Source organism: Carassius auratus, chromosome 9 (genome assembly GCF_003368295.1).
Source record: "Carassius auratus strain Wakin chromosome 9, ASM336829v1, whole genome shotgun sequence".
NCBI classification, from domain to species: domain Eukaryota; kingdom Metazoa; phylum Chordata; class Actinopteri; order Cypriniformes; family Cyprinidae; genus Carassius; species Carassius auratus.
Window position 1 is genome coordinate 3942559 of NC_039251.1, and position 12199 is coordinate 3954757.

Below are 12199 nucleotides of genomic sequence, written 5' to 3' on the forward strand. Positions count from 1 at the left end.
TTTTTCATTTAATTAAAAAAAAATATATATATATATATATATACCTGGCTATGCGTTCTATACTAGACTAACTGAGACTTGTCATGGCACTTGTATTCTGTTGTTGTTCTCTTGTTGACCTGACTGCTTCTATTGTTCTCATTTGTTAGTCGCTTTGGATAAAAGTGTCTGCTAAATGATTAAATGTAAATGTAAAGAACCAAATTGCCTATCACAGCTATGCTGATGATACCCAGATTTGCCTAGCCTCATCTCCAAAGGACTACAGCCCCATTGACTCCCTCTGCCAATGATTTGGTGAAATTAATTGTTGGATGTGCCAGAACTTTCTTCAGTTAAACAAGCAAAAAACTGATGTTATTTCATTTGGAAACAAAGATGAAGTTTTCAAGGTGAATGCATACCTTGACTCTAGGGGTCAAACAACTAAAAATTAAGTCAGGAATCTTGGTGTGATTCTGGAGACAGACCTTAGTGTCAGTAATCATGTCAAAGCAGTAACTAAATAAGCATACTATCATCTAAAAAACATTGCAAGAATTAGATGTTTTGTTTCCAGTCAAGACTTAGAGAAACTTGTTCATGCCTTTTTCACCAGCAGGGTGGACTATTGTAATGGGCTCCTCACCGGCCTTCCCAAAAAGACCATTAGACAGCTGCAGCTCATCCAGAACACTGCTGCCAGGATTCAGACTAGAACAACAAACTCTGAGCATATCCCACCAGGGTAACACTTTAGAATACTGTTTCTTATACTGCATAACTAATAAGGAATTACTGAAGAACTAACAGGTGATTATTCATTAACACTTAACTCACTACTGTTAACTACTAAGGAAGATGTGTTAACTAATCAGTATGTAATATAATTTTAGGATTGTATTAAGTGAAAGTTAGCTAAATAACTAATATATTCTGTCATACCTCCTGAAGAAATACTATTAATTATATACTAGTTAAGGTTCAAGAAAAATAACTATGAAATAACTACTAAAGAACAGTTATACGCAAATAGTCACTATACTAATCAGGCTGTGGCCCACAAATCAAGTACTTGAGTAAATTGCACTTGTGTGTATTGCATTTATTAATATTAAATACTACTACTACTGCTGCTAATAACATTTATATGAAAGGGTCACAATTCAATGTAATTGTGTAAAACTGTTCATTAGTAGTTACTTCATAGTTATTTTTCTTGAACCCTAACTAGTAGATAATTGATAGTAGTTATTCCGGAGGTATGACAGAATATATCAGTTACTGATTAGCTAACTGTTACTTAACACCATCCTAAAATGACATTACATACTGTTTGATTAACACATCTTCCTTAGTAGTTAACAGTAGTGAGTTAAGTGTTAATGAATAATCACCTTTTAGTTCTTCAAAAATTCCTTATTAGTTATGCAGTAAGTAAGATACAGTACTCTAAAGTGTTACCCACACCAGTCCTCAGGTCCTTTTATTTAGGATTGATTTTAAAGTACTTTTACTCGTCTATAAATCACTCAATGACCTAGGACCAAAATATATTGCAGATATGTTCACTGAATATAAACCTAGCAGAGCACTCAGATCATTAGGATCGAGTCAGTTAGAAATACTAAGGGTTCACACAAAACAAGGTGAGTCCGCCTTTAGTTACTATGCCGCCCGCAGCTGGAATTAGCTTCCAGAAGAGATCAGATGTGCTAAAAAACTAGTCACATTTAAATCTAGACTCAAAATCCATCTGATTAGCTGTGCATTTATTGAATGAGCACTGTACGATGTCCGAACCGATTGCAGTGTATTTTATGTATTCACTGTATTTGAAGTAAAATCATTTTCTATTTTTATCTGTTTTACATTTAAATTTACATTTACATTTAATCATTTAGCAGACGCTTTTATCCAAAGCGACTTACAAATGAGAATAATAGAAGCAGTCAGGTCAACAAGAGAACAACAACAGTATACAAGTGCAATGACAAGTCTCAGTTCGTCTAGTACAAAACGCATAGCCAGGTTTTTATTTTTTTTAAATGAAAAACAAGAAAAGAAGGAAAAGTGTTAATATTAGTTGGTTAAGTGCTGGTGAAAAAGATGAGTCTTTAGATGTTTTTTGAAAATGAGTAAAGACTCAGCTGTACGAATTGAGATTGGGAGATCATTCCACCAGCTGGGCACAGTCCAGGAGAAGGACCGTGAGAGTGATTTTGAAGTTCTTTGGGAAGGCACCACAGGTAGGATCCTAGTAGGGGATTAATGTAAAACTTATTCCCCGTTAAGACACGGGAAGGAGTTGTAATCACTAATTGCTAGTGGAATTGAGCTTTCCATTGTTGTTACACTAAGGCTGGCAACAGTAGTCAATTGACTTAGCGTAGAGTGATTGGATGTGCAGTACTGGCCATACTGTACTTTTGATCACGGTTGCGTATTGCGTACTGCGAATTCTACGCTTTTGCTGTATTTTAAAAAGAAAAGGTGTTTAGGGGCGACCCGAACTTGGTTTGGCGAGAGCCCAAAACTAGGAAACACCCAAACAAAGAAGGTGATCTAGTGACAATCAGGGCGAAAGCTTTGTATAAGTCAAAACCTAGAAAAATCACCCAAAATCACAATACAATACATGGAATCACAGTTAAGGTTGGGCAAAAGAGTATAGAAGAATTTTTGAATTGCAAATTTGCTTGCTTATCACTGCCTAAACACTACAATTTGCGCTGCTATTAAGTGGAAGATAGGGGGTTCAAAGTCAAGACCATTACCAGGAGAGACACCAGTTGATTTTATGTTCAGAAATAATCAAGGGTTTTATGCGAAACCTTTCGTATGTGATATGGCAGGATGGTCAGAGTGCATGAAACCACAAATTGACACTCCGTATCCTAGAGAGGATTCATTTACGGATGAACCCCACAAGACAAGCCACCACCCTACTGCACTCCTCGCCTACCCACAGCGCCACCGGACAACAGTCCTGTTACTGAAGAGTCAGGTACTTTCAAAGAGACGAAGGTAGAGACAAAGGAAACTCCCAAAACTCAAATTGCAATGGTGTGGATTAGATCGGGAAATGCGAAAGGGGTGAAACCAGTAAATATGTCAGACATGGAGGCAATCTGTAAAAGTTTGCCTTCTCCACAGAATCCTAGTAAATTTGTAACTATTCTGCAATCACACACAAAGTATGCTCATTTTACAGGTGCAGATTACAGAGCAGTTCTGGCAAGGACAATGGAAGGAGATGTCACTGAGGAAATGCTGATTAGTGAATGCAAAACGCTGGCGTATGAAAATGATCATATATCAGGTTTAGCTACATCAAAAGAACCACATGTATTTTTCTGGGAAAAACAGGAAAATCATACTTCTTTCTTTAAGGAGTTGAGAGCATTCCTAGAGGAGCGTCTAGGCAATAAACAAGAATTATCTTTTGCTGCAAACACAAAGCAGAAGTCCAAAGAAACTGCTTCAGATTTCTATCTGAGATTTAAGAAAGCATGGGTGGAGGAATCGAAACTCCCACTTGATGATAACTTAAAGGCATTATTCATCAACACATTTCTGAATAATATGCATGGAAAACAAGCACAACTGATTAGAATCACAACAACTAACTTGTTAGAAATGACCATAGAAGTATTAGGGAAGCGAGTTAGGGAACTAGATATTTCTGGAGGGTTTGTGGTCAAAACTGAAACTGCTATGTTCACTGGGCAAAAGCCACAGCGAGGTGAACATGACCTAAAAGCAGAACTAAAGCACAGATCGAGTGTTCCAAAAATATCAAGGATAGTCTGTTATCTCTGTGGAAAGGAAGGTCATGTCCAAAGAGACTGCAGAAAAGGAAGAAGTCAGAATCATCCTCAGGGAGATTCAGTGCAGTGGAAGCCCAGAATAGATCACTCTCAGCAGAGAGACAGAGAAAGAATTAACTCCACTTATTCTACTTCTTGGCACAAGCCTCAAGGACCACAATAGGGATGCCTACAGAGTGATGTCAGTTCCAATGTATCTAAGACGACCCTCACATTTAACAACAACAATAAAGATTTGCCATATGTTACATTGTTAGTGCATGGTCAACCACAGATGTTCCTCATAGATTCTGGAGCTGACGCAACTTCAGTGACTGCTGCACATTATGAGGGTCCTCTTTCTAGTCAAATAGTAAACTCTGTAGGAATTTCAAGAACTGACATTCAATGTCCTGTAACGCCTCCTCTAGAGGTAAGAGCTCCTGGATTAATTCCATTCTTTCACAAATTCACAATTATCCCAGGAGCTCCATTAAATTTGTTAGGACGAGATTTGATGCACAAATTAAATATGGACATTAAACTCACTGATGATTTTGTCACGTTCTCTTTCCTGTCTAGCTTACAGGTCTCTGTGAACCCATTGCCGGACTGGGAAGACAGGAAAGCAGAACCAGCCATATGTAAGCCCAGGTCTGACATACCACCAGCAGTGGAAACTCTGGTAGACCCTGCATTATGGTCACAGTATAAAGATGACACAGGATTTATAGACATGGAACCGTATAAAGCAAAATTGAAAACTAATTAACCTGTCTATATTAAGCAATATCCTTTGTCTAAAGATAAGGAACTGGGCATAAAGCCATTGATTGAGAATTTTGTCCAGCAGGGTGTCCTCGTACCGATACACTCACCTTACAACACGCCAATTAACCCCATAGTTAAAGAAGATGGCAAAACATGGCGTTAAACTCAAGATTTAAGAGCTATAAATCAATTCATATCACCATTAGCTCCAATTGTGCCTGATGTACCGACTGTGATTAATTCTATTTCTTGTACGCACAAATATTTCACAGTCAAGCAGGATTCAAGGCCTCCAAAGACAAGCTCCAATGGGTTCAATCCAAAGTTACCTATTTGGGACACATCATCATGCCAGGTCTGAGAGCGATTTCTACAGACAGGGTCCAGCTGATCAGGAAGATGAAGTCTCCACGAACTATACAACAGCTTAAAAGTTTCCTGGGACTGGTTAACTATTGCAGATCCTGGATACCTGACTGTGCAGTGCATGACAGGCTCCTGAGAAGCCTGATTGATCACAAAGCTCCACCAAGCACGCTTCTGAACTGGACTGAGGAGGCAGAACTGAACTTCACAGCTGAAGCAGGCGATCACCAAGGCCCCAGCTCTGGGCCTACCAGAATACAGCAAAGACTTTCACTTGCATGTCCGTGAGACTGAGGGGGTGGCCATAGGTGTCCTACTGCAACAGCATGGTTCCACATACAGACCATTAGCATACCTTTCTAAGAAATTGGACAACATTGTTACAGGTATGCCAGCATGTCTTTGTGCCGTGGCTGCAGCTGCCCTGGTTGTACAGATGGCTGAGAGAATGGTTTTGTCACACCCTTTGATATTGTATACTTCGCATCAGGTAGGCGCAATTTTACACAATATGCAAACACAACACATGACAGCGCAACGACGCTCAGGTTACGAGGCAACACTGCTGGCAACTAAAAATCTAACGATCCAACCTACAGCGTCCATTAACCCGGCACTGTTGGGTGTGTTAGGAATGGCTGACATGGTAGATAATGTCACAGAGCATGATTGCATAATTGAACTAACTTCCTCATGTTCTTCCAGGGCCGATCTTTTGGATTCGCCCCTGGATGGGGGGGAACATCTATATGTTGATGGATAATGTTCAAAACCTGCTGATGGGGTCTACCTTTGTGGCTATGCTGTGGTGTCTGAGACTGGGGAAACAATTGAAGCATTTGCTTTAGATTTTAACTCAGCTCAAGCTACTGAATTAGTAGCATTAATAAGAGCATGTGAGCTGATGGAAGGAAAAAGAGTAACTATTTATACTGGTTCCAAATATGCATGGGGAGTGGTACACCACTTTGCCAAAACTTGGGAAGCAAGAGATTTCAAAACTGCAGATGGGAAACCCATAGCACATTCAAACCTGATAGGACAGCTAACCAAAGCAGTACAGCTACCCGCCGAAGTGGCCATAGTAAAGGTAAAAGGTCACGCAACAGTTGAGGAAGAACAGGCTGTAGGAAACAGAAGAGCTGATGAAGTTGCAAAAGAAGCAGCCAAAGCCCAGATAAAATTGTAACACCTGCTTTTAACAACACTTTTAATGCTACATATAGAAATAAAGGGACCAGAGACCTTCACTTTTCAATGAGCCATGTGTATTACACCACAAATCACCATACAGTCAGTAATCCTACAATGTGCATAGTTATTCAGTTGCAAGGGAGACATTCAATAGTCCAGACAATCATAGTGGCGTCTTTAGCTACCATGAACTTAGTCTTAGGGATAGTAGGAGCAAGATGAAACAGTACTTAAGTGCATTGTTGATGAGGACACATCTGCCTAGAACCATACGAATTGTAGCTTGTAAAATGTACAATAGATGACAAAGATGTTGTGGGCAAACTGAAGACAATTAATCCCCTTTTTGATCAAGGTCCTAGTTACAATTGAGCTGCCTCCAAATGCCTGCACGTTGAACCCTCTGCATCAAACAAACAAACAAACTTAGTGACACCATTAACAAATGTACCCATCTCATTTACATAAACATTCCCTAACATCATATATACAACCAAACTGAAGACAATTAATCCCCTTTTTGATCAAGGTCCTAGTTACAATTGAGCTGCCTCCAAATGCCTGCACGTTGAACCCTCTGCATCAAACAAACAAACAAACTTAGTGACACCATTAACAAATGTACCCATCTCATTTACATAAACATTCCCTAACATCATATATACAACCAAAGTACTAACAGGAGTACTTACACTTGAGTTTAAGAACCTCAGGTTCCTCAAATCAGGGCCAAAAATACAAGAAAGCATCATTGAGAAAGTTTTGCCATGTGGTTAACACATCCTTCCTACCTCATACTTGTTCCCTTATCCTTTTTATGTTACCAGGCATCTCACTGGCTAGAGTGCCCCTAGTGACATGATTAAATATTGCATGTATAGAAGACTAATGGGACCATTGTAACTGTAAAACTGTTACACATCTCTCCATTTAATATGGGTGACAAAACACAGGTAGCTATGACTATGCATGTGACTAATGTTCCTGACATTGACATTAAAATTTTGCAGAGTCAACCTACACAATTTGATTTAGAGCACTGGAGTAAACATAACTGTGCTCCAGACAAAGATGGACTCTTAAGAGATGAGAAAAGAAGAATAGCCTTACCAAAATTAGGACTAATTGTCCTTATCAGACATTACCATGGACTGTCACAAACAAGTTGTGCAAAAGTAGTACAAGTTATTAATCAATTGTATTGCATTGCAGATGTACACAAGACAGCAAAGCTGATTTTAGATTTGTGTCTCACAAGTGCACAGGTAAACCTGCACAAACCTATTAAACATGACGCATTACCGCATCCAGAAGCACCATTTCAACATGTACAAATTGATTTCACACACATGCCGCCAAAAGGTAATTTGAAATATCTTTTGGTTATTGTGGATCGATTTTCAAAGTGGCCAGAAGCATTTCCATGAGCAAAGGAAGATGCTAAAACAGTGGTAAAGATTTTGACTAAAGAAATAATTCCTAGATTTGGGATACCTAACACTATTGAGAATGATAATGAAACACCATTTGCATCAAAGGTAACACAGCTACTCGCTAAAGTATTATCAATTGATTGGCACCTGAACATACCTTACCATCCACAGTCTTCGTCCAATGTGGAGAGACTAAACCAAACAGTCAAACGAAGGCTCACTAAGGCCTCTATTGATACGGGAAAGAAATGGGTAGATTTGCTACCTGCTGTCTTGACAGAACTAAGAATGGCTCCATCTTCCACCGCTAAGTTTTCACCATTTGAAATACTAATGGGTAGACCTTTCTCGACCCCATGGGTTAAAGGTTGCGCAGGCTTTACTTCCTTAGGTGATCCGGAGATGATACAGGAGGACTAAGTGACTTCCATCATTGAGAAACTTAACTCTATATGTGCTGATGTTTCTTTGTGTCTTCCTCTTCCCTCAGAAAAGCCTACTCACCCCTTTGTTCCAGGACAGAGTGTGCTCATCAAAAGCCTGAAGCCAACGAAGGTGGGAGAACCAAGATATCTTGGACCAGCCACTGTGATCGCAGTAACCTGGACGGGAGTGCTGACAGATTATCAACCGCAGTGGATACACGCCTCACGCCTGAAGAATTACTCTACAGGAGAGCAGGCAAGCTCAAATTTTAAATAGAATCTCGAACGGGGATTCACCTTACTGTTTAGCAGGGAAGAAAAGGCACTGGTTAAGCGGAGGAAGGAACTACCTCTTATAGTGAGGTGGAGGTTGTCCAAAGCAAGAAGATAGTTGGCCCATTGAGCCAGAACAGTGCTAACTCCTTACACCACCCTGTTACCATAAAGGGCTAAATTCTATTGATGGATGTACCACCGTTAGAGAGTTTTACTCTGCGTACAATAGCTGAAGCAGCTACTGATTTAAACGAAGAACTTGTATGCTTAGCAGAGGCTATATTAGAAGCACATCCTAACCTAGAAAACATAGTCTTGCCGAGGTTATTTCCAAACCAAACTACCTTTTGATTGTTTACTCGAAAATACGGAATCTTTGAAGCATACAGAAGTGAAATGTATTGGGACCTGTTGTTATATTCATAGTGATTCTTCTGCTAATAGCACCCTGTGTGATGCAATGTATTACTACTTTTTATAATGCGTTCTGTTACAGCACTCACTATGGGAAATACCGATCAAGCAATGCTACACGTATCCAATCCAGTACCAACCTTTGTTAGAGTTCCAAAGCAGTTGGAGATGAATGTGATTGAAGTTGAGGATTTTCCAACAGATGCTGATAGCTCTACTGGAGATGATTATGTGCATACTTATGAGTTAGAGCCTGAAAACTGATTCTGATATATGTGTGTAATCCTTATTAAGAGTTATACTAACCATTTTTTATACCTATTCTGAAAACTGTATAACAGAAATGAATACTACCTGAAGATATATATCACATATGATTACTGTATGAAAGTATAATCAAGAAACATAAGATATGCCCAAGACTGTTCACGGTTGTGTAAGACATGTCTTCGACTGTCTTAAAGTGGCCATTGTGAGATTCTGCTCATGTGCGTGAACATCTTGTGATAAAGGATATTGGGTGATGAAAGTATGATGTATTCCTTTTGAACCTTACTCTATATTCATGGTATTGCTCAATGCAGTGTGTTATGCTTGATCATCTAAATATCTGCCAGACATTCCATTGCTTCATTTCCCTATAAAAGTAACACCCCTTGTACAATAAAGTTGAGCTTAGAATGACCTGCACCACTTGTGTTCCCGGGTACCTGCTCTTCTCTGCTCAGATAACCGAACCTGAACCAAAATAATATTTACGATCTCGAAGGCAAGAATATACAATTTATTCTTACACCAGTGTAACCTGATAAGGAGAGGAGTAACATGAGCTTTTTTTGGCTCATTGAAGGCAACCCTCACTGCTGCATTCTGGATCAATTGCAGAGGCTTGATAGTACATGCAGGAAGGCCCGCCAGGAGAGCATTACAATAGTCTAGTCTGGAGAGAACAAGAGCTTGGACAAGAAGTTGGGTGGCTTGCTCTGAGAGGAAGGGTCTAATCTTCATAATGTTGTATAAGGCAAATCTGCAGGACCGGGTCGTTGTAGCAATGTGGTCTGTGAAGCTTAACTGATGATCCATCACGACTCCTAGGTTTCTGGCTGTCCTGGAAGGAGTAATGGTTGACGATCCGAGCTGTATAGAGAGGTTGTGATGAAGCAATGGGTTAGCTGGAATCACCAGGAGTTCTGTCTTCGTAAGGTTAAACTGAAGGTGATGGTCATTCATCCAGCTAGAAATGTCACTCAGACAGGCTGAAATGCGAGCAGCTACCGTCGGGTCATCTGGTAGGAATGAGAAGTAGAGTTGGGTGTCATCAGCATAGCAGTGATAAGAAAAGCCATACTTTTGAAAGACAGATCCTAATGATGTCATGTAGATGGAGAAGAGAAGTGGTCCAAGTACTGAGCCTTGAGGAACCCCAGAACTTAGACTTAGAAACATCACCCCTCCAAGACACCCTGAAGGATCTATCAGAAACGTAGGACTTAACCCACAGAACTGCGTTTCCAGAGATGCCCATCTTTCTGAGGGTGGACAGGAGAATCTGGTGATTAACAGTGTCAAAAGCAGCAGACAGGTCCAGTAAGATGAGTACTGAGGATTTTGAAGCTGCTCTTGCCAGTCGCAGGGCTTCAGTAACTGAGAGCAGAGCAGTCTCAGTTGAGTGGCCACTTTTGAAGCCAGATTGGTTGCTGTCCAGGAGGTTGTTCTGTACAAGGAACATAGAAAGCTGGTTGAACACAGCTCACTCAAGTGTCTTTGCAATGAATGGAAGAAGGGATACTGGTCTGTAGTTTTCTAGATGAGCTGGATGTAGAGATGGTTTCTTAAGCAGTGGGCTTACCCAAGCCTGCTTAAATGCTGAGGGAAATGTTCCAGATTGAAGAGAGGAGTTGATAATGTGAGTATGCGAAGGTATGACTGAAGAAGAGATCGCTTGAAGGTGAGTGGGGATCGGATCAAGTAGACAAGTAGTAGGATGATTGGACAGGAGAGGTTTGGAAACGTCCATCTCTGAGAGTGGAGAGATGGAGGAGAAAGAGTGTGCATCAGTCATTGTGAAGTTATTCTCAGTCTGTGGTGTGGAGAATTGGTCACTGATGGTTCTTGTCTTATTTGTGAAGAATATTGCAAAGCCGTCAGCTGTAAGAGTTGATGGGGGAGGTGGTGGAGGTGGATTAAGAAGAGAAGAGAAAGTTTTGAAGAGTGTCCGAGCGTCACAACAGCTGTTAATTTTGTTGTGGTAGTGGGATGTTTTAGCAGTGAAGACATTTGCAGAGAAAGAAGAGAGAAGAGACTGATACACACTGAGGTCGGTAGAGTTTCTTGATTTATGCAATTTCCTCTCTGTAGCCCTGAGGTTAGAGTGATGTTTACAGAGAACCTCAGACAGCCAGGGGGCAGATGGGGCAGTGGGTGCTGGTCTAGACGACAGTGGGCAAAAGTTGTCCAAGCAAGAGGTTAAAGTGGAGCAAAGAGTGTCCGTAGCACTGTTCGTGTCCAGAGCTGAAAACTGAGAGAGTGCAGGAAGCGAGGATGAAACCACAGAAGATAGGCGAGATGGAGAGAGTGAGCGTGGATGTTGAAATCACCAAGCAGTACCAGAGGAGTACCATCTTCAGGGAAGTTTGATAGCAGCACATCCAACTCCTTCAACTGGAATAGAGAGCGTAGTAGTAAAGGTCAAAGGGACAGGCCGTAGGTTTGTCGGACAGGCCTTCATGCAACGTACATTGCATGCTCTCAGAGTGTTAGTAGTGATAGTAGAGATCTGAAAGCACATAGTGGCAACAAATGACAGATAAAAGTATTTGAGAGCAAGCTATACAGAAAGTGAGGTATACCTGAAGAAAGGGGAGAAAAGCAAAACTCAAGTGCCCTGTCGGTGTTCTTGCTCGGTGGAGAGTCGCGCAGGTAGAGTCGATGGTCTTTACACTTGTCGGTCGTCACATGAGGAGGTTTCACACGCTGGCTGCCGCGACCGCTGACGCGGTGAAACCTACCGCTTTTATACCTGCCTGATTACCTGTGTTTGAAGTCAGCTGGCCACGCCTCACTATTGAGCAGATCGAAACAGGGCAGTCCTGCGATAGGCAAACGTGAAACCAAGCACCACTTTCAGCACGTATTTACCAGGGTAAGACACACAATTTAAACCAAACTTTCCTAGCAATGACGATCACACATTAATCTAATGAGAAAACGAGTCAAAACACTTACAAGCTGCTGTCCTTCTCTGTTGCTCGACTGTTTCTTCTTTTAAATTCATTTTAAATAAGTAAATTTTTTTAATAATTTCCAAAGTTTTAAAATTGCTTGTTTATATTTTTGTATTATTTTTCTCCATGACTATTTTACTTTCTTTTATGTTAAGCACTTTGAATTACCATTGTGTACGAAATGTGCTATATAAATAAACTTGCCTTGCCTTGCCTTGCCTAGAGCACATTTATTCCAGATGATGGCTTGTGATTGACAGCTGATGAATTATAAGTCTGTACTTTATGCTGTGGATATTGTAACATTT

At 40.5% G+C, this 12199-nt stretch overlaps 1 protein-coding gene across 9 annotated transcripts in view; it reads right to left on the reverse strand.

Annotated features, from left to right (window-relative positions):
- The window catches only part of LOC113109177 (NACHT, LRR and PYD domains-containing protein 3-like), a 1077877-nt gene that overhangs the window by 31366 nt on the left and 1034312 nt on the right, over positions 1-12199 (reverse strand). Inside the window, exon 1 of one of the 9 annotated variants that reach the window (XM_026272811.1) lies at positions 6812-7000. The exons of the other annotated variants lie outside the window; for them this stretch is intronic. The gene's annotated coding sequence lies outside the window, so the exon portion shown is untranslated. Of the gene's footprint in view, positions 1-6811; positions 7001-12199 lie in introns of those variants that run through there. 9 annotated transcript variants of the gene reach the window in all.